Below are 23,476 nucleotides of genomic sequence, written 5' to 3' on the forward strand. Positions count from 1 at the left end.
CAGCAATCTTGCAGCCCAGGAGAGCAGACTGCATGCCCATCTCCATCTCTCCCAGACACACCTCACCTCGTGTCAACCCTCCCCTGCCATCTTCCTTTCCCCTGCTCCCACGTTTCCTGGTGTGGTCGATGCAAGCCAGTGGGCTGCCAAACTCAGCTCCTCTTTTCCTTACTGCTTCCCTTGCCCTGGGAAATGATTTTAATTTCTCCCTCTGCCCACCTCTATTATCTTGTGTGATGAGAAGCCAGGTCTGCCATGCCCACTGTTCTGCTTGGGAGGGTCTGCATCCCTTCCCTGCCTCACAGTACCTTCCTAAACGACACAAGGTGGCCGGGGACATCCTTGCCCTCCCTATCTTCCTCCACTCAACCCTTTTCTCTCCCTGCCACCTCGGTGGGGGAGAGGGACATGCAGCCTTTTCCTCTGACTCCCCTAAGGAGACCAGCCCTCTTCCCTTCGCCCTGCCATCTTCTTACCTGGAAGAGGGCGGGACGTTCAGGCTCTCCCCCCACCCCGCTACCCCGGGAAGGCCCAATTCCTCCCCCCAAACTTCGCCCCCACCCCCGGCCACCTCTGGGCGCCGTGGCGGGGCCGCGGGTGGCGGGGACCACATCCCAGGGCGCCCCCGCCGCCTCCATCCTGCCCGCTCCACCCGCGCCGCCCCCGGGAAAAGCCTCGCCTCGCCGCCGCCCCCCTTCCTCCTCCCACCTCCGCCGGCGAGGTGCGAGGGGCCGGCGCGGAGCCCCGCGCCCGGCGGTGTCGGCGAGGGGCGGAAGCGGGCGGGGGCGGCGGCGGGGAGAGCCCGGGTGCCGAGCAGGCCGCGCCGCGCCGACCCCGGCGGCAGCAGGGGCGGGCAGGGCCGGCGGGGCCGTCCGGTGTCTCCGGCACCTGGACCGCGGCCTGCCCGTCCCTCCGCACGTACTCACCGCCCGGTTCGCCATTACGGAGCCGCCGCCGCTGCCCGGCAGGAGGCGGCGATACCCCGCGCCTGTGACAGCTCCGCGCCGGGGCGGCCGCGGGCGGGCGCGGCGGCTTCCCCTCCCCCCCGCGGGGATTCCCCCCGTGTCCCCCCCCCCCCAGGAGCCGGCGGGCGAGGGCGGCACTCACCGTGCGGTGTCGCAGGCCGGCGGGCGGCGCGGGCGGTGCTCGGCGCTGTCCCCGCGCCTCTCCCCGCTCCTCCCCGCGGGCGCTGCGCGGGAGGGGCCCCGCGCGGGGGGGGGGGGAGGAGGGGGGGGGGCGAAGTTTCACTCGCTCCGCGCCGCGACCCCACCGGCCCCAGCGAACCCGCGGGGACGGGCTGGGGGGCGCATTTGCATATTTGTCACCCCCGCGCTGATTGGCCGCCCGCGCGGGGGCCGCCGCCGCGCGCTGACACGGCGGCTCGGAGAGGGAGGGAGGGAGGGAGCGGCGTGAGGGGAGGAAGAGGCGGGCGGAGCGGGGACGGGGCGCGGGAAGGGGCGTGCGCGGGGCGGGGATGCGCGGGGGGCGGAGAGGGGAGCCGGGAGCGTGCGAATTTCCTTCCCGAGACACCTTCTCCCTCCCGCCGCAGCCCCCACGGGAGGGGCCGCCCTGGTGGGGCGGGGGCGGGCGGCGCGGAGCCGATGAAATGGTGCGCGCGGCGGGCTGGGTATATCCAATATGGCCCCTGTGCCGGGAGAAGCCAATCCCGGGCGCGGTTACTCCGGAGGCTCCGGCGGAGGCCGGGCCGGGATGCGGGGCAGGCCCGTGGCGGCGGTGGGGGGAGCGGGGATTTTCCCTGGGAAAGGGAAACTTGGCGCTCCAGCGCGTTTTCGCGAGGCGCTCACGCAGCCGCTGTGGGCGCCCCGGCCGTGCCTCGGGAAGAACGCGCTCAGCAGCGGGAATGCCACCTTCGCTCTAGGAAATCGCGGGGGCGCGTTTGACACCGACACTGGGGATGCTGCTTGTTATCCAAGGCTCTCCCTCCCTTCCGGCGGAGCCTGTGGGCTGGCAGCTCAGTTCATCTGACCCACCAGGTCTTCCATTGAAAGCCAAGTGCTTGCAGGGAGAGCAAGGGGAATTCCCGCCTGTCAAAGGAAAAGGTGGATGCCAGGCAGGACGAGCGTAGCCTCAGGTACACCATATCAAGCCACTTTGGAATACATTTCTTGAACATGCTAAAAGGGCACATACATTCCTACAAAATTAACTATAAGCTTTTTCTTTTACGTAATACTTTTCCAAACATATTAAAATTAAGCGCATTTATCCCCAAGTATTGATTTCAAGATGAAAATTCAGAAGTAACCATTGCCAAAACCACTTCAATATTATCTGAAATAACTTTTATTTTTGAAGTGTCAAGCTACAAAGCTGTTACAGGAGTCGTTTGCCTGTAGCAGGACAGCAGAGCAAAAAGCTCGAGGAGGGAGTTTGTAGCATGGCTGAAATGAGAAACCTTGTTGGGTCTTGCCTGCAGCTTTACTTATGGTGCCAAATAAATAGAGAAAAAAAAAAAAAAAAGAAGAAGAAGAAACACTTTACGTGGGCAGTTACATAGCTCTTGTGAGTTGACCTAAAGACTGAATTAAGAATTCCAGGAATATAAGAAAATTCTCAGTCAGAGTTATCTATGCTTGGGTATTGTGCCTGTGAGGACCGCATGCATAGAGGCAATCAGAAATCTCACCCTAAGTCTTCCGTTCCTTGCTGGCAGGGAACTAGGGATATGCTTCTGGTTCTCTCCAACCTGTTGCTTCTAGGGTTAGGATATAATTTAAGATAAATTTTATCATTATACCAAGAGTCAGATTTGTTGTGTATCTTATATGCTTAATTATATATTGTAACTCATTAATTGATTTCAGAGTTTCTAAATAGTTTCTCTATTGAGATTCTGTACCTACAAGCGTAAGGTAGGTTCTTGCTTGGCATTAGTTTAGAGGACAAGCCTTTAAGCAAGCTGCTTCAATGTTTTAGCTTTACAGTACCTTTATTTTTCTCCCTATCTGTCAAATCCTTCATCATAAAAACTTTAATTTTCCTCTCAGACTATTCAGAAGACTACTGTTAATATTTATGCTAAACTTTCTGTGTTACTCTCTTATTTTAGCCAGCCCTATAGATTTTTTCTTCCTAATTTTCTTTTCTCTCACTAGCAATTGAGAAAAACTTCAAAAAATAAATATAGTTGTTGGGGGGTTTTTTTAAGTCCTAATGGTTTCTAAATCAAAACCTTTATGTCTTTACTCCTGTAGCTCCCATAGAGAAATAAGCAAGTTCTTCAATGGAAAAAAGGTAGCCTTCACCCTTTTATTACAATTAGCCAGCCAATGGTAGCGCTTCCTTAATAAAGCTATCAACACCAGTGTAACATTGTGAAGTGCTCTCAGCTCTGGATAGTGTGAATGGCAGTGTCATAAGTTGAGAGCACAAGCTTAGAATCATAAATCACATGAACGACTGAAAATAGGATCATGTGACTGGTTATTCTGCTGCTCAAAAGGACGTTGAAACTCATGAGCATTTAATGTTTAGATGGCTCCTTTTAAAAGTTAGAAAACAGATTGCATAAATGTACAGAATTAAATGGTGATTTTTTTTCTAGGCTTCATTTTCTTAAACACATTACTGTCTCATCAGTTTTGGAGATGGCTTTTACACAGTGTTAATTTTTATTTCCATCAAAGCTTCTTACATTTTACATTACCACCCTGAAATCCTACTATTGTTTCAAGCAATCATAATTTTAACAGGTTTTATATATTTTATGGTATCTTTATTTTCTCAGCAGCACTGCTTCACAAGGTAATTATATTGTCTAGAATATAGTGTATTGGTGATTCTTTTGAAATGTTGGGTTTGGTAAGAGTGAAAGAATGCTTTGTCCCTCCTCTCCTTTTTTTTTTAAATAAATACTTTTCTTCAAATGTCTCATGTACCACACTTTTAGAACACATGCATTTTTTAATGTTTTCGGTTCTTACAGAACTATAGTGATTTATTCTGCTCAGGATTTACCACGTGTGTGTCTTGTAACTCATTGTAGCCTATAGAGGGAGAAGTCCTGTGTACTCAAAACAAGGATATTCATCCTTTATCCTTCTGTAGGTGTGGAATAAAATTTTGCAAGAAAACCTCTAATAGAGGAAATCAGTTGCTGAGCTTTTCTGTACTTCGGTTATCCATGGAAGTTGCTGCAGAGGTGTTAGGTCAGGGCTCAAATGACCCATTGAATCATTTAGGTATGAAATGACCTCTTAAGCTCATTGAGTGCAACCGTTCCCCCAGCACTGCCAAACCCACTACTGGCCCGTGTTCCTCAATGTCACATCTACATATCTTAAATCCCTCCAGGGATGGTGACTCCACCACTTCCCTGGGCAGCCTGTTCCAATGCTTTACAACCCTCTCAGTGAACAAATGTTTCCTAATCTCCAATCTAAACCTTCTCTGGCACAACTTGAGGCCATTTTCTCTTGTCCTATCACTTGTTACTGAGGGGAAGAGACGGCCCCCCACCTGACAACAACCTCCTCCCTTCAGGTAGCTGGAGAGAGCAATAAAGTTCTCATGCAACTGAATGTGCTGCTGAGATTTCACTGTTGCCACAGTGACTGCTTTGATCCCTCTCAGTAGCCACTCTGTGTGGCTTGGGAAAGCAGAGGGCAGCTGTGTGCACAGATCGCTGTGTTGGAGCATCTCTCTCTGTGTCTTTGTGCTCTAAAAGCCTGGTAAAATCTGGGATGCAGGTGAAGACCTGCAGTGCCACGCAAAACAAGCCCTTGCTGAGATGTTCGGTTGCTCAGTGGGTGCCTCTGCAACCTGCAGCATGAACAGGGAACACTTTCTCCAGGTAATTTCTGGAGCTATTAACAACTCTGCAAGGTGAGGGGCTCTGCTCATATCATTTTACCTTTGAATATATTCAAAGTCACATGTTCCCATACGGTTCAAATCGGGGAGCCCTGCTTGTTTCCTTGTGCTGTTGTGTGGCAGTTTGTGGTTTTGTGTGAGCTGGAATGAACACTGGAACTCCTGCAGGGAGCAGCTATGCTGTGCACCTGCACATCTGAAACACTGCAGATGCAAAGGAAGTACCCGGAAGCAGATGGTTTCTCTCATGGCCTAGCAGAGACAGATGTAAATCAGGATATCGTTATAAATCTTTTTAGATTAGGACAAAATTTAATTATTTGACAGTGCTTGAGAACAATTGCGTCCAAGGATGTGGGTCAGAAATAGAGGCTGGAATTCTGCATATAAACCTTTCATATTGTGATAAACAACTACAAATAAAGATCTGATTGCTAATTATATGTGCAAATAATCTGCTTTGTAATATGGAAATCTGTTGGCAGCTAGAGTGTTCTACTTTTACTATGTCCTAAAAGTTTAACTGGCAGCTGCGTACTACTGATGTAAATTGAGTGAACCTGCAGTCAAGTATCAAAATGCTGATTTCTGAAACTATTTTCGTTGCTGTTTCCTCAAACACCTACATCTGTGTCTGCTTACCACAATGACAGCCACAAGTATGCTGTTAATTTGATGAAGCCCTAATGATAGTATTGAAATTTGTCATGAAATAGGAGGTATGAAGGGTGAACATTTTAAATCTGAGCTTACTGAAAAATTCTTTTTCTACCACATCATGTTTTTTATTAAGAAACTTATAAAGCACGTTTTTAGGGTACACATGGCAGTGCCCAATTTTAGGTTTTAGCAAAGGTTTACTGCATTGTCTTTTGAAAGAACAGAAGTTTGTATCTTGATAGGCTGGGGTCAGTTTGTGATTCTAGGCACTGCGATTTGTGAGTTGGGGTTTAAAGTGTAGTCTGTAAAGATCACTTTTAAAGAAGAAGGGGGATACAGGACCTCCTCTAGGCTCTCTTGTGTTAGGAAGAAAACAGCCCTTTATTAAGCCCAGCTGCAGGTTGTGATGAGCACATGGAGCTCAGGTCACCTGACTCTCTCTTGTCTCCGTAAGGCAGCACTGAGGCCTCCTTGCAGTTTTCTGCAGAGTGGTTTGGTAGGGAGGAGTTTTCAGGAGAGAAAGAAATCAATTATAGCTGTAGAAAAGTGTTTTTCTGCTATTTCTACAGTCCTCGAGAGGGAAGGCGTGCGCTAAATGTCTTTGCAAACAATTCGATGGGTGATGGTATGGGTGTTAAAGCCTTTGAAATGGGTCTTAATGTCTCTACTAACTTTGGGCAGCAGGTTTGTTGCAGAGCCCAGACAGCTTGGCTCCTGAAACAGACAAAAAGGTCTGCACAAGCCTGAATTCTGAACTTTGGGGTAAAATGACAGGTTCAAGGGGGGCTTTGTGGTAGGCGGTTCGGGAAGGCTGTACCTTCCTAGTACCTCAGCCAGTAGGGAAAAGGAGAGGGCAACATGCGGCCGGGAGTTTAGGATAAAAGGAGGCTGCACCTTTCGAAACCTCGAGAGACAAAACCCCACGGGCACGTGTCCAGTGGACTCTCTCCCTTTATTCGAATAAAGTTGCAGAACTCTGTCTGCTTTATGGGCACTGGCTTTTCATAGCGTGATTTTCCATGCAAAAGCCTCTGGTAAAAGTTTGGTAAGGAGTGGGAAAAATCAATGTATTATCGAGTTCTGATAGGATAGGACAACACTTCAGAATAACAGAAGCTTCAGAAACTCCTCAGGGAGTCTGAATGTACAAAATAGAAGTAAGAATAAGTTATTAATTTGTCAGTTGCTTATTCTTGAACTGGAGTAGGGAGGGAATCCTCCTGAAGGAAAAGCAGCTCAGATAGTCAAGAGTAATTGCAAACCATAAACAATAGACTTTGAGGGCTTGCCCGTGTAGCTCTACTAAACTTTTTAAGGTTGTAGCTTTGGGACTGCTTTCACTCCACAGCTAGCTGTAAAACTAGGCAACACTGGGACCCCTTAAGCTTGAGGGAAAACATAGAACATCCCCTGGGTTTTTAGAGTTCATTTAAGCACCTCTGAAATTAGAGCTGGAAATACTGTTTTATATAAAGTGGGCATCCATATTCCTGTTCTGAGCAGCCTATGGAATAAATCCCTAAAATGTTACGTTTTAATTCAGTACTTACGTGTGACAGGCGAGGCAGAGCGCGGCCGAGCAGTGGCTGTGCCCGGTGCGCCCAACCCTCTCGTTGTTCCTCCGTGCAGAAAGGTCCTGCTGCCCTCCTGTGGCCCTTCCCATGGACACGGGTTTGCTCTGGAGCTGCTGGAACATTAACTTTCCTTTGAAAAGCTGAGTTTTCAGCTGCCTGCAAAGTGAAAGGTGTCCTTATTCTGGTACGAAAGAGCTAGTTACAGGGTATGAAGTATTTTTCTGTGGTAAAATTAGCTTTGTGGATGACAGGAGAGCAGTGGATGTCACTTATCTCAGCTTTTGTTAAGCTTTTCATCACATATCCTGCAGTATTCATCTATCCAAGTTAGGATTTCATGCTCTGAATGGGTAAGTAATCAGATGAATGGAAAACTGGATAAACAGGCATGGGGGAGTGTTTTAATACACTATACAACTTCTGGTAAGAGAAAAAATACCCTAGGGACCCATATTGAGACTAGTTCGGTTTAACAGCTTTATCAGCTGCTTGCAGAGGTTTGCAGGTGACAAGAAAATGGGGTAGGGCCAGGTGACAAGCTGGATGATGAGGCTGCCACTCAGATCTAGACAGTACTGGCAGGAACATGCTTTCCTGAAGCTTGTTTTCTAGTATCTGAACACATTCTAGGAATCTGGTATGTCCTGTGCTGTCTTGAACATATTGAGAAATTTGTTTTGTAAATCTAAATAATGTAATAAGCCAAGCCAACTCGTATACTCTTTATCTGATGGAAAACGTGGATTATCATTTGTTGCTTTACAAAAATTGTAGTGAAACTATAAACCTATGATTCAGTCTCTTGTCAGTGTTGGCTTCAGTAAGTAAACCTCAAATTTCCACTGAGGTAATAGCCAAGTAATCATGAAACTGTAGACGAGTTCATGAGTTCAATTCTTTATAACTCTCTGCTGTTAACTGAGACTAAAACTCACCTGAAAAAATTTAAAGAGAAAGAAAATTCTTTTTTTGGTGCCACTAATACCAGTCATTTTTAAAGTGAACCTTCTTGCCTTTGCTTTTAACTGGATACATGCAGAAGAAAACTGTAGTTCAGCACTTGCGTGAAAGAAATTTATTACTGTGTAAACTTGATCAATGCCATACAGCTTATGCAAATGGTTGTCTTGTGAGTTTCTAAGGTATGATGGAATAACTGCTAATGTTACTGAATTCTATAAATGGTGTAGTTGATCACCTGATTACTGCAGCACATGTATTTTAACTTGCATCATCTGTGCTAGACCAGGAATCTCACTGGTCTGTGCATCTCCAGAGTGGCTCTGCATGACTGCTGTGCCTGCCGTAGGGTTTACAGTAGGGTACTGATTGTAAGACTTCTAAACCAAAGAAGTTTGTGTCTATGTGCCCCAAAGTATCTTCTCCTGAGGACTGATTCGAGGTGAACTCTGGGGGATTCAGCAGTCATTTGGCTAAAGTGCTTCTGACAATCCTGAATACTGTAAGAGCTACACAAACAGGTTGTGGCTGCTCTGCCCATCTGCAGGACTGATGGGTCCAATAGGGAGTGAGGGCAGAACAGAGATGTCTGTCTGACAGGGATTTTAGGAAGCTACAGGAGAGAGGTTTTGTTTTGTTAGCGTTCTGTGGTAATTTGGACCTGTCTGCCTAAATTCAGTTGAAATAATTCTTTGAATCTGGGCCTAAACAAATGAAGTTCCTTTGGACCTTGACTCTCTGGGCTGAAGTCAAATATTTAACATCTGCTTACAAGTGATTAGTTAATATGATAAGATGAACTTTTAAAGAATTGCAACTGTTCTGACTTTCATTTCTTGTTCAGCTTCACTTCTGTACAAGTTCTTTACCAGCCACAAACTAGAAGAATATGGTGAAATGAAACTTAAAGGCCTTTATAATTGTTACCTGTGGAAACATAACTGAAACAGTAATGTGCAGCCTAAGTATGTACTAGTGGTTGTCTGCTCAATGACTGAAGACTACTGCATACAATAAACTGTATCTGTGCAAGGGAAATGAGAAATTTGAGCCTTAGCAAAACATTTCTTGGCAGGTAACACACCATAACTTTTTAGAAAATTAATTCTAATGTGCTTCCTGGGCAACAGAATCAACTGTGTGGTACTGTTTCTGTATTGCTTGTTTAGTTTTCTATTGCTGCTATAAACTTTGGTAATTTTTCAGATACTTGTAACTGATCTTATATTTTGTAATGCATTTTGCAATGCTTTGGAAAATTGACCTTAGTATGAGACTTAACTGCTGACTTTTAGTGAACTTCTGTTATTCACAAAAAATGAGATCTTAAATATTTGTTCTATCCAACAAGGAATGCAATACCTGTGCAGACTTTTATCACCATCTTCTAATGGTTCCCCACAGACATATAAGAATTAGGATTGCATTTTGGCTATACTGGGTTTGATTGTTTAGCTGCTTTATTGCTTTTGTGCTCCCTACTACCACCTGTTTTCCCTTTTTTTTTTTTTCCAAATTCCTCTAATAGTTACTTTTCCCTCCAGTCCTTGTCAGTTGCATTATTTAATGGCTAAATTGGAAGGCTACTTGAATTGTGTGTTTGTGCACATGCATGGGGTTTTGTGTTGTTGGTTTGTTGGGTTTTTTTCAGTAGTGCTTAATAAAAGAAGACTGTGCCCCTTGATTATGGCTCTGAAGAAACTGATTTTTGGCTGCTCCTATTTGGAAGTTAGAAATAAAGAAATAACCTAAATTCTACTGAACTTAATAAAGGAAAATACTTGTATTTTACCTTTTTATATGAGCCTCTTTTATTAGCTTAGATGGAGGAGGGGTGTGTCCATATATAAAGTATATGCGTATAGTACCATGCCTCTACTTCAGAAGAGGCAGTTTGTAGCACAAATTCTTTCAAACTTCATAATATTGTTAAATCTACTTCTGCAAAAATGAGATTTGACTGCTCACAAGAGGGCACTGCAGCTTTACTTTTGTGCATGTTATTCTGAGCCATGAGATCTAGCAACAGAAAAGCAAATAATATTGTCATTTTCCAGTGTAATTTTAAAATGAAGCTCTTATCAGTATAGATTGCCAGTTTGGTTTTGGTTTGCTCTTATTTTTAACAGAAATTAAGGTATTGGAAGTAATACAGAAATTAGAGTTGAGATCTTTGAATGGAATGTCCTTGTGTCAGCTTCGGGGTCAGAGTATTGTAGCTGATGATGACTGAGTAAGGCAAGTAAGATAAAGAAAGCTGTGATCTCATTAAAAAAAAAAAAGGGAAGACTGTCTGACCATAATGAACTAATTTATTTACTTATCAAAGCCTTAAGTGTCATTAGACAGCTCAGTAGGCAAGTCATCATGAGAGGAGTGTTCACTTAGTAAAGATTAATTATAGCCTCCAGCGTATCAAGTTTATTATGTCCAATAAGTATGTCAAACAGCTGGAGGAACATGTTTGTCTTTACACTTGATAACATTCTCTTGCCTCAAGGTCTGACTCCTGAAAGAATAATTAGTTGATGTGGGTCAATTGTTTCTGATTCTGCAAACTGCTTTTTGGTGTGTATTTAACTCTGTGCTTTAAGTAAAACAAAATTAAGTATTGGATTGCATGCCGAAGTTGTGAATACATAATTTTAATAGTGCATGAACTGTAAAGCACAGTGAGGTTTTTCTTTTTTCTTTTCTTTTATTATTGGTTACCTTTAATCCATGCATTTGTTGTATTTAAGAATAATTGTTGAATAATTTTTGTTCTAGGATTTCTTTTTCTCAGTGGAAATATGAAAGACTGACAACTCACAAATTGTTGGGCTTTTAGTGTCTACCTGCTGAAGAAATTCATTATAACAAACTGACTTTACAATTTTCCGTAATGGCTCTTCCTCTTCTGAAATTACTTCTCATTAAATGGCATAGACATTCAAAAAATCAGTTATGAAAAAGTCTGTCACTGAATAGACAAGGCAGGTTTGTAGCCAAATTGCAAATAGCTGAAGAGTCCATGAAAAGCTATGGAAGAAAATCTGTAGTTATATAAAAATTATTATATGCTTCCGAAAAGCACATATACCATAGGATTATGAAGGTGGTGCAGGGAGCTGATAAAAGCTACAGGAAACACCCAAATGTACAGTGAGGAAAAAAAAGATTACTACAAGAAGTGAGTAAGATATGGTGTAAGGTGTTTCAGTAGAGTAAGGATAGCTCCTGATAACAGAATGAACTTAGGATCTCCAGAACAGGATTTAGCTGATAAGTATAAAATTGGTTTTTATACAGTGCTCTGAAAGTGAAGTCAAAAAGGAAGATAATTTTTTGTTTTAAACAATAAGAACTTGATATTGGTAAGACGTAGGCACAATTTAGAATTTTAAGCAGACTGAGCTGTTGGGACAGGCTTGTTACAGTGCAGTTTTGAAACAAGAGTGAGAGAATTTTTTCTTAAGTAAGAATGTCTAGATAAATAATTCATCAAGAACAGATAATAATAATTGGGTGCATAGTTGAGTCTTTTTGTTAATGTTGTGTGACTGCTGTTCATGGCAAATGAGTCTGGTTTACTGTGGAATTTGATGTGATCCTGTGTGGGAAGGAGTAAATCAGTGTATTGCAGTTGCCTTATAAATCTAGGCAGTGACACTGCTGTGATCTATCTTGAAAGAACCAACCAGCCTGAATACCTTACTCCTTAACTTAGTCCATGTGAAGAGCTACCCAGGTATACAAGCTACATGAGAAGAACTCCTGTCATTTGTGTGAGGACTAGAGTGATAATTTCAGCTAATGAGCCTGGTTTACAGAGATTTCCAAGTTCTGCTTCAGCAGCTTATCCCATGGTACTGTTAAGCTCCTCAGTAGTTCTGCCTTTTCCGTTTTCTCTTATCAGTTGTTGATTCACCTGTATTTTGGGAGCACCTCCCCAGCTCTTTAAAATGACACGAAATGAATTGTCAAGTGCATTCTGCTTGGCTTAAAGAGCAAGTAGACATGAACAGATTGTCTGCCAAACTCAGGTTTCAGTACTTTTTGGGGTGAACATTTTGACCATGGTATGTTTTCTTAGGATGTGTGGCACAGTTTGTACAGTACTACCAGGCTTCTCACATGTTGGATGGCTTGTTTAAGTTAGCTACTTAAATTGCAGCGAAAAAGATCAAGAACGTTCCCAGAAGGTGTTTCATCAAGTGCAGCCTGCATACTGAAACTTAAGTTTTCTGGTTTTTATTCACAAGTTCAAGTAACTGGACTCCATCTCATTAAGGAATAGGTGAATTTGGTACAGGTGAATCAACAACTGATGGAGCTGACTTTGAATCTAGGGTTTGTTTGGGTTTTTTGCAGAGTTAGAGTCTGATTTTGCACAGCAGAAAGAATTGAATTGCTGCACTGATAGCCTACTATAAAGTCTGTTGGTCACATTATGTCCAAACTTTCTATGAAATGCAGAATAATAAGGTCTTCTCTGGTTAAAGGAAAACTGTAACTTTCTGGCAGTACTGTGAAATCACTGCTTTGTGACTCGTAGAGCAACTGGAGCTTTGTCCCAAAATGACTGAAGTATTATGATCTTTGATGGAATTGCGACTGTGGTGATAGAACTTTTGTGTATTGTTGAAAAGCTACTGGGCCGAACTTGTGGCTGGAATGCCTAGCTTGATTTATTTTTAACAGTTCCTGGTGCTTCATAAGTGAAGCCCCTTCCATCCTCTCTCTATTGCGGTTGTGATCTGTCCCACGGAGGGATTGGCAGGGTCAGTACACTATTTTTCTGTGTATTTATCTGGCACCTGGAGCATGCCACTAAAGCTCTGATTTATTCCTGAACTTGTCATAGAAAGCACTGAAAGCACTTCTTATGTGACTTCTGCCATCCAAAGGAGACATGTTTCAGCATTTTTATTTGAAAAACTTTGTTACATGTGTAGTGGTTTGGTCTAAAATACTCATTACTGATTATCTTCTGTGAGATAAGAATTAGGAGAAATGCAAAGCAGGCACCAAACTTGAAAGAATATAAAGAAGTTTATCTACGGCTAGAATATGTCCATATCAAAAATCCCCCAGTAAAAAACAAACCCCAAACAACAAAAACCCAAATAAAAAACAAACAACAACAAAAAAACCCCCAGGTCAGTCTTTCTCTGAAATTAAGTGATAAGATATGATTAGACACTGTTATAAAAATAAAACTTTAGACTGTAGTAAATCCACACTGGCTTGTGGTCTGTCTTTCTCTTTCTTTAGCTCGGCAGTTTCTGATTGCTGAGGTATCCGGTCAGGCTGTTGTTACTGTCATATCTTGCTGGAATGTGTAGAACTTTTTTTCTGTCAAGTCAGAATGGGATTCTTGTGAGATTTATAGCATGTATTAAGCAGAGGTTTTTTGTTTAGTCTTCAAGAGAATGATTTATTAAGTGTGAACTGACCAAGTGTGTGTATGTACAGCAAACAATGTCACCAATTAGGTAACATTTTCTTTTGGCAGATAGACAAAAGCTTAGAATCTCAGGATCTTTATCATGTCATATTGTAGGCTCGCTATTTCTTTCTCCCTCACCTGGCAAATGGCAGAAATTTGGCATTTAGCAATTCAGTGCAATAGATCTTACTGATGTTCCAAAAGCATGTACACAAATCTTAAGAGTGACAGGTCTCTTAAGAATTCTAAAAGCTTAGTTCTTAAACTTAGTTCAGTGAAATTTTCAAGTACCGTAACATATTTACTTTTTGTTTTTTCTTTCAGCCAGCCAAACACAGATTGTGTTTTTAAAGAGAGAACAGATTGTCGTGGTTCCTTCTCTTTAGTGTACAGAAACACAGGCATATTTGACAGCAGCAGAACAGCATGGTAGGATGGAGGCACAAAGATAGCTCAACAGAACACTTACCAATATATGCTTTTTTATTCTTTTGAATCAATGAATAGCAAATAGTCCTTTAAGAGCATACTGCTAAATTAATCCTTCATAACTACTAATGAAAAATAATAAGGAAATAGTATATTTTCATATTGCTATTTGGAGATAAACCATATGTACTTGACATGAATTTCATTAAAAAAATCTTTTAAGATTACTTGGCTGAGGTGGGCAGACAACTTCTTAAAGAAGAATAACATAAAGACTACTACAAGTTTTGTTTAGCCATTCAATTTGAAAAATCTGATAAATACATGGATGACAGTATATACTTTATGTGCCATTGGAGTTTTTAACACTTCCTTTGTGTTGCCACTGAAAATGCAGAACAGAGTAGTGGGGAAGGAAGTTATATATTAAGCACACACAAAATTTAAGTACCTTGATTGTGTACCTGCAATGTAATTACAGTATCTTCTTCCTGCCTGGAAATGCTTGACCAGTGGATCTGGCTGCTGGCTATCAAACTCTAGTCAATAGGAGGTAACACACATAAAAGCATTAGCTAAATGCATGACAGAAGGTGAATCTCCAGAATATGTCAATGGGCCTTGTCATCAGTGTGCAGTGCTGAGAAAACATTGCCAATGGAGCAGAGCTCTATTTTACATTATGGAAACCTTTTCCAGGTGTGCTAAGAAAACAGTGTGCATATCCTGCTTGCTGTTTGTGATACAAAATTTCTCTACGCAGGGGTTCAAACTGAAGATTTCTGGATTTTGTATAAGAGGTTGAGTCTTCCTGCTCAAAACCAGTTGTAGGCCTAATATTTTGCTGTGTACTGTAGTCATACCATGAAATCAAGCCATAATATATTCGTGTATGATTCACTGAAGTAGTCTGAACTGTTTAAACACTGATTTTTCTTTCCTGTAGACCTGTATTTTTAGTGGTCACATCTGCAAAACCTTCTAATTTGTTACCTGTGGTAATGAGGAAAAACTCATTCAGTTTAGCTGTTTGATTAGATGGTATAGAGGCTTGCTTTGTATAATAGATAATTTGGTTTGAACAAGTATTTTTTTAGCTTTTCAGTTACTGTAAGTACCAAATCAGTTACATGTTTGAGTTAGGTATGATAAATGCTCGACTGAGGACCTTGTATGTGAGTGAATTCACCTCTTTATAAAAATACTCTGGGGGAATATTTCTATGCTACTTGAATAAATGTGTACTTCTTAAATGAAGAAATATGAAGTCTTGGAAGTCTCACAGTTTGTGTATTTTTTTCATTGTAAAAGATATATAATTGATTAGAACAAATTCCGAGAAGTTGGGATGAAGATTAAAATGCTACTTATTCTCTAGAGAAAGCATGACCAGGGTCATATAAATCATTTTAGGGTCATTTGAAATGGAATCTAGCTAAAGCTGTGAAGAGTTGTTCCAGAAGAGCTATGCTAGGTGAATTTGGAATGCTTAGATTCATATACCTATATGACTTCTCAGTCTGGTCTCTCTTGCTTCTTGTAACTTTTCTCACTCTACCCTAAGTAAATTTGGACCCAAAAACCTTTGTTCTTGCTTGTCTTGACAGTAAAATTATTCAGCTAGATTCAAGGCATTTTTTTGACAATTAACACTTTATCATTTAAATTATAATTTATTCAAGTGTTGGATGCTTTTCAAGAATTGTGCTGGAAAATTCCTTCAAGAGTTTGGAATGTTTCTTCCGTTAGTGGCTTGAATATCTGTAATTTGTGTAGCTGTCTCTTCATGGCTAGTTGGCTTACTAGTCACTGTGCCTTGGCTTCTTCAAATCCTAGAATTCCTGTGCTGAACTAACTTGCCACGCCTGTGGCCTGTATGGTTCAGAAGTGCATTTGACTTTCATCTTTAAACTTTGCATGGAACTTGCTACAAAAGCTTTGAGAGAAGGTTTTCTTCTGGTTTTAGAGGAGATAGATGGAATACTGTCCATTCAAGTTGGGAGAAGCACAGTCAAACTGAGACAGCTTTGCAAATGGGGTCTACTAGGCAGCCTTGAAATATTGGAGATGATGGAATAGTTATAAGATTAATTAGATGATCTCCCTTGCTGTCAGGAGAAATAAAGGGTACAAAAGCACTCAATTAAAACAGCACAATGTAATGAATAATGTGTTTCAGTGTAGACTTTTTTCTTCTGCTTTCAGCGTGCTTCTGTAAAAGTACTTGGCAAGTAATAATCTGTCTAATAAGTAGACAAAGAAAAGAAGTTGTATTTCAGTTCATTTACAAAAAGTGTCTTCATTAGTCTATTAAAAATTTGTGAAGTGGCCTACTTCATGGTTAAGTTTGGAATACTTTCTTATTTGTCTGGCTGTTATGTACTTCCAGTTTTGAAAAGGAAATATGGGATGGAAAAACTAGTATTGTTGCTATGGGAACAAAAAGTTGGTGCAATTGAGTAGAAGTTGTTGCTGTTGGAGTTTGTAGCACATCGGTACCTGGACTATTGCCCAGGTGCTAAACTGGTGCGTAGCCAGACTGGAGTGGAGGGAGGTCAGAAACTTAGAGAATTGGGTTTTAAGTATAATCAATAACACCTTAAGCCTTTTGCAAATACTCTTATGTAAAGTGCTTCTGCATTTATTGTCAGTGGCTACTAATACAAACACGAAATTAGTACTTCAGAGCTGAATGATTTCCTAAGTTGAAGCAATCTGTTTTGAAATTTTTCAGCCTTTTCAGGGATGTAATGAAGAGCCTTACAGAAAAAAAAACCAAAGCATTGTCTTTCAACAGATGAGGGAAGTAAATGTGTTAAATAAAGGGGTGTTTGAAAGAAATACCTGACTCTGGAGGCTCGCAAACACTGTTGCAATAGTGGGCAAACACAAAACTGAACTAAAAGCAGAATGCTGTGAGACCACAGAACTCCTAAGAAGCAGGATAGTGTAATTATCTAGGCATCTCTTACCTTTAAATATTTAAGACAGTGTCAGTCTCTGAGCATGTCTTATATTTAATCTAAGATACTGCGATTAATCCTGAAAAGTCGTAGTCATCAGGTGCAGCTCCTGTGGGTAACACAGACTGTATAATATTGCACCATCAACATAGTAGTCAGCTACCATCTAGTGGAGGATTTGAGACAGTGTTCTGAAAATGCAGACCAGTAAAAACTCTGGAATAATAGTACTTGTTCAGGTTTGCACTCTGGGGAGCTGCTGAGATTTTTGTCTTAACTGTAGTGCTCGCAAGTAAGAATGTATTGGCTATTAAAGCCAACCTGAATTAAAAGGAGGAAGTATACTGAGGTGAATGAAGCATACAAATAGTGAAGCACAGAAGCATAGAATTGTATTCCTGGGGTTTTCTTATAAAACCAAAAACTTCCTATGTACCTTTAGAGTTTGAATACCTCCATCTTCCAGTCTTGTATTTTCAAAATGGATATGCTGGGTTAAGTCAGTTCAGCAGATTGAAATTCCAAAGGCTCCACTTGTTACTGTGTGGACCTCATTCTGACAACTCTATGTAGCTTTAAGCCAAGCTCACTCCAAAAGCCCCTTAGGTTGGATGTTCCAGTATTACCAGTATAGCCAAGATGACTGAACTGAGGTGAAACTCATCCTGATTTGGAGTATTTGGCAGAAATGCACTGTTTGTGTACTAGAAACAGAAAATGTGGTCCCATACTATGTTTAAAAACATGATAAAAGAGTAATTGCAAAATGTTTCAGCACAGCTATAGTTCTTCTCTGCCTAATCCTCATATTTCCATTCAGCAGCTTTTTTTCCTCTTCCGGAGCAGCTGTATTCTGCATGCCCTTTGATTGTTCTGAGGTTAAACTAGCTCTAGCTTGAGGATGGAAATGGTTCTGAAACTTTCCTCCTAAATCCTTTTCTGACTTCATAGATGGATACCCTACAACAATCAACGTTCATCAGAAGCTGTCCTCTCTAGATTCCTGAGTATATTATGGAGAATTGCAGCTCAGCTTCAATGCACTGCTGATTGAGGGCTGTGTGGGAGGGAGGATCTTCCTGTAGTCAAATCTGTGTGTGTGGCAGCCCACAGGATACATGGGTTGCTATAAGGTCTAGTATTGTTGAGCACTTCTCTACGACAGAGTTCTGTGGAATGCACCTTTGTAGTTAACTGTTTAAAAAATTGAGAAGACAGTTTTTCTCATGAGAAAATAAACACTAGAGGTCCATTTGTATGTGAAGGTACTACTGGCTTGTAGCTAGTTTGTATGGATCAATGACAGTATAAGCCAGTCCCTTTGAACTCATTGTATATCACTTACTAGAAAATTTCTTGTGGGTTAGGTTAATTTCTTGTAAGTTAGCTTGTTGGTTTAGAATCTGGTAGAGATGTGCTATTTGACAAGTCTGGATATTAAGTATATTAAGTATTCAGGCTTGTTTACAACTGGAAACTTCAAGATACTTCAGAGTTGAGAGACTTATCTTTTTTTTGGGTGGATGGGGTTATTTTTTGTTTGTTTTCTTTTGCATTTCTTAAGTCTAAGATTCAAGCTGATATTTTAAGGGGGCATATAAACTTCTCTCACTTCTGAGAGACAAATATCTCAAGCAAGGTGTCTCCATACTCTTGAGGCTTTTTCTTGGGGCTGGTTACAACAAAAACGTTTTGAGTAAGTTTGAGAAAATCACAAGTTGTTGCACGTGGGAAACAGAGGAGTAGAAACTTCCACAGGCATTAATGAGTTTGATTTACAGCCCTGGAAAGAGCTTGGGTTGATGCAATGATAAAGGTATACAGACCTTAAGCAGAAGAATTATAAACCTGTGTTTCTATAGTTATAAGTAAGAATATGTATTGGGTGATATGGTGAAGGGTTTTTAAGTATAGTAATGTGATTTTATAGCTTAAGTTAAGAATTTAGATGTTGTAATAGAAGTATATGTGTGTACATGAGCTAGCAAGTTATTGGTTGGGAAACAGAAGCAATGCAGTAAATAATGCCAAAGGTGATAGGTTACAAAGTCAAAACAAAGCTTCGTGTTAATTACTTATTGGACCAAAAAGTTATAAATTGCCACGTAACTTTGAAACTTGTGACTGTCTTCAGTTATGGCGACTTTTTTTTTTTAATTACTAAAAATACGGTCTGAGACTGATGCCTTGTTTGGTTTTTCACTTAATAAATTGTGATAACCGTGACTGTCCCATCCCTTGGATAAGGTGCTGACAAGCAAATCACCTACCTACTGATGGACTTAGTAATCACTGCTACTGTTACTTCAGAGCTGTGTCAAATTGGAAGCCTAATTTGCCAACAGGAGGGACATGCCAATAGCCAGGTTTTTGTTAAAAAAGTTGTGAACCACTAATTTTGTGACATAAATTAGTAAATTGTATAAATGAATTGAGCAACCTATTTATCCCTCATGGATGGGTCAAGGAGTTCTATTACAACTTGCACTGAAACTTGAAGGATTTGGACTCAAAGCCATTAAAACAGTAGGAAGAAAACTATGAAGGTGTTACTGTTCATTTAAAATAACTGGTAATTATATAGCAGTATAAACTATGATACTGAAGATGTTTACAAGATTGTACAGACTTGCTAATTTGACAACATGCGTTTTCCCTGTTTCCAGACACTGTTTCCTAGTACTGAGCTTAAGAATGTTCAAAAGTTAAATCAGGCTTTCTTGGGCAAGGCAATTATGAGTTACACTGTTGGAAAAAATACTAATGAAGAACAGTTTCCTAGTCTCAAAACTTTTCTTATGCAACCTGCAGTAAACCATGGCTCTTTAATAGCAGGTGTTTGAGTGCCAGGATCAGTGAGTTGTTACAGAAATCAGAGATACTTGATACTAACTAATTGGCCTAGTGAAGGCTATTTAGCTTGGAATTCCTTTCCTTGTTCTTCATTCCTGCAATGCAGGGAGCCTGCTGTAGGCATCTGCAAAAGAAGATAAATCTTTTCATTTACTGCTTAAGACCAAATGGGCTGCAATACCAGTAAGAGCACAAGAGTTATGGAATCTGTCCAGAAACCTGGAGGACAGCCTGAGGAAGAAGAAAAAAATTAAGACCCTGGCACAGAAACAACTGCTGATGCTATAAAGAACAGTGCATGTGACTGAACAAGCTGAAATTGGGTATTGATGTGCTCCCAATACACACTGTAACTATGAAGTAAGCAACTTGTTTATTGGCATTTTGTGCCTGAAAGGATTGATCTTTGTGTTACTGATAGTGTAGCTAAAGGCAGATTTCATATTGGATCTTAAGGAAATCTGCGTTTACAGACACTGGTGTGAGATTTGCTATCTCAGCTGATGAATTCACTGCAAGAATACTGAAGGAAACCTATGTAAGTTGCAAGAGAATCCTTGCCATCAACATATCCTCCTGGGAACTAGTGCTGAATCTGAAGTCATCTCACAGAAATCAATGAGGCGCTAAATCTTGGACATTACTGGTTTTACGACAAAACCCAAAATATAAATTTATTTATATATTTTAATTCTCTGACTCTGAAACAGTTTCTTTTGCAATGACTTTTAAGTTTAAATAGCAGTTGAACTCTGAAATTGGTGGCAAGGTCTGCATGGTAGGCTTTTTTGGAATTAAGGTCTTCCCATCTTCACTTAAAAATACTCTTTATAAATAACTGAAATTCCAAGAAAGGTGGGTTAGATGAAGTGAAATCTTAAGTCCATATCCTTTTTCTCTCCTAGCTACTTAGTGCCTACAAAAATACTTGGCAAGACCTGTCATATTTTCTTGAGATGTGCTAATGACCCTGAGATGAGCTCAGTTGGCTCGAGTGTGGTGCTAATGGTGCCAGGGTTGTGGGTTCTATCCTCATACGGGCCCTTCACGGACCTGATGATCCTTCTGGGTCCCTTCCAGCTCAGACTGTTCTGTGATTCTGTAAATCCTTGAAGCAAAGAATTTAGCTACTGGTTAAGAAAATCCCTGCAGGCAAAGCCCACTGGAGGGCAGTGTTGTAAAAGGAATTGCAGGACTAAAAGCTGTCCCACGTTAGGGAATCTTTGCTGAGGGCCGGCAGGGAAAAATGCAGAACACTAACCTTGCCTAGATTAAAACATGTAGCCTTTCTGATTGGTAGATTTAACTGCCAAGGCTTTGATTTAATTTTTTGCCATTGTTCTGAATTGAAGGGTTTTAAGTCTTTCACCTAGTGCTTTTGTTCTCAAGTGTTTTCTGTGCCATTGTTGCTGTTGTGCACGCAGGCCCTGTTGGTCGTATTTGGGCGTCTGTAGCACTAAGTCATGGGCACTGTTCTGAGGCAGGTTATTTTTTTCTGTGACTCCAATATGTTGAGCTCCTTTAAACTGTTTTTGATGTTGTGTCAATTATGACTTCCAAAGGGTACAAATTAGTTCTAAATTTGGAGCTGAGCAGTAGTGGAAGATAAGGTCAGTGGCTCAATGGAGAATCCTGTTGGGAGACCTTTGAGGAAACACATGCTGCCTCTAAGCTACAGTTTAGAGGCAGTTACCTAAACTAAACTGCAGTTACTTTGGAACTTATCATTTCCTTTGTTCTTCAGAGGCTGAACAAAAACTACTTTTGATTTACAGAAATGTGATGGTGGCGCTCTGGGGAGAGTTCAGAGTAATGCTGGAGATGCAAGATTTTTATTATAGTAAATGTTTCAAACTGCTGTGTACTTAAATGTGAGAAGAAAATATTGTTTATGTACAGTTAAATTATAATGAGTTTAGGCTTGCTGTCTTTAGATGATGATTCTTAACAAAATGGAAACAGGTATGTTTGGGTCTATCATGGAAAATAGTAGAATTAAAATCTATTCTAATTTAAACATATTTCAGTCTCTTACAGTGCAGTAAGAAAAGGAATTACTTTTCAATGAACAGAGGTATGGTATAGCTAGATGATACCATTAAGAAACTAAATTCTTCAAATGAAATACTTAAATCAGTGGAGAATTAATTATGTTTATTCGTAAGTTTATACATGTAGCTTGAAAATACTTGGAACATAATAAATGCTGTAAAGGAGATTTTCTAATGGAAAGCTATTTCCTGTATTTATCATGCAGTTCTACATTTAGTGGAAGTGATCTCTAATTAAAAAGAATATTGTTGCCTGCAAAGTATATGTAAAAGTCTGCTTAAAGGCTGTCATAGTAAACGTTACTCTCCTACATCCTTGAGTCTTTGATCAATTTTGCTTCTGTAGCTTCTGTCACAACAAAATTGGTGCTTTCTGATCAATTTACCCTGCATTATCTACCAAAAATGTCTTAGATAAATAATAAAAATACTTGCTGTTTATGTGGTTAAATTCTAGGCCCTGTCATGATGGGAAATTATTTATCTAGATAGATCCTTCAAGAGAAGCTTATAGAAGACTGAGTACTATGTCTCAGCTACACACATGCTCTTCATTAAGACTATGCATTAGCACCTTAACTCCTGAGTCCTGGCATCATTTTTGTCTCCATAGCTATGTACTGGTTTCTGGTTTGTTATGGAGTTAGCTTCCAAACTCTGCTAACTTTTCTTTAAACTTTCCAGAGCTTGTGTTGGCTCTCCCTCATTATCTATGATAATATATCTATTATCCTTACCCAATGTATATGAGAAGAAAGCAATTTCTTGGTTTGCAGCTTTTTCACTCTTGTTTTTTCTGGGATGGCTGCTGTCTACAGTGCTCACATCAGATCCCATCTGGGCAGGCTTCAGTCATCTGGTAGAACCAATGTCACAACTGGGCATTATTTGCTTGTTTAATTTTAATGTTTTTACTAAAGTTAGTTTTGTGCTATGAAGTATTTGTTTTGGTAAGAGATTTGGGTTGCCAGTCACTTGAAGATCCAGAGTTTAGATCTAGGACTCTGGTGTCTAACATGCAAGTGAAGTCTTTGCTGTTCTAAAAAGTTTGGTAAGATCACAGAGGAATTTATCATCGCTTCCAATTTCAGTAGTAGTTACTTATGTGTGATTAGTCACTGGGAATGCTGGAGATGATGACTTCTGTTTTGACTTCTCATTCAGTGAAGAAAAAATTACTCTTCTGTCTCTTTCAGACCATTCTTAATAATCAATGATCCTATGTCTACAAATACTAAAACATTAAACTTTTATTTTCTTTTTTTAATCAAGTACCAGTGTTGTTTGCACATACCATGAGTGCCACCTTGGTTAACCATCTGTGCCCAGTAAGGTGTCAGACCTCTGGAGGTCAAAGGAGTTGAGGTTGAGCTTCTGTCCTTAGTTTCTCTGGGTTTATAGTAATATTTATGCCTATAGTTGTATATGTTTTACACATATCACATATTTTCATTCTTCTTGTGGTCTCCTGATTTTGAAGCAAACAATCTGTACCCAATTTTCATGGTCCCTACAGTGAGTCTGGTGTTTGAAACATGTTCAGAATAGAGTGTTCTTTTCATTGCTCCTTAATTATTAGCACTTGAAAGACAATAATATTATTGGAGTGAAATCTGATTGCTCTATTCAAATGTGTTAGAAAATTTTGGTAGATAATGGGTACTTTGAATTGCTGCAAGCTGGATTCTGTTATTGATGAGTGTCAAAGGTCTTTAATAGTTG

At 40.7% G+C, this 23,476-nt stretch overlaps 1 protein-coding gene across 5 annotated transcripts in view; it reads right to left on the reverse strand.

Annotated features, from left to right (window-relative positions):
* The window catches only part of CHD9 (chromodomain helicase DNA binding protein 9), an 87,282-nt gene extending 86,074 nt beyond the window's left edge, over positions 1-1,208 (reverse strand). For 4 of the 5 annotated variants that reach the window (XM_032122227.1, XM_032122229.1, XM_032122228.1 and 1 more), the window contains exon 1: positions 1,108-1,207. The gene's annotated coding sequence lies outside the window, so the exon portion shown is untranslated. Of the gene's footprint in view, positions 1-1,107 lie in introns of all 5 variants that reach the window. The other variant, XM_032122230.1, reaches the window with a different exon arrangement.
* Positions 1,209-23,476: the final 22,268 nt, after the last annotated feature.

Source organism: Corvus moneduloides, chromosome 12 (genome assembly GCF_009650955.1).
Source record: "Corvus moneduloides isolate bCorMon1 chromosome 12, bCorMon1.pri, whole genome shotgun sequence".
In the NCBI taxonomy this organism is placed as follows: Eukaryota; Metazoa; Chordata; class Aves; order Passeriformes; family Corvidae; genus Corvus; species Corvus moneduloides.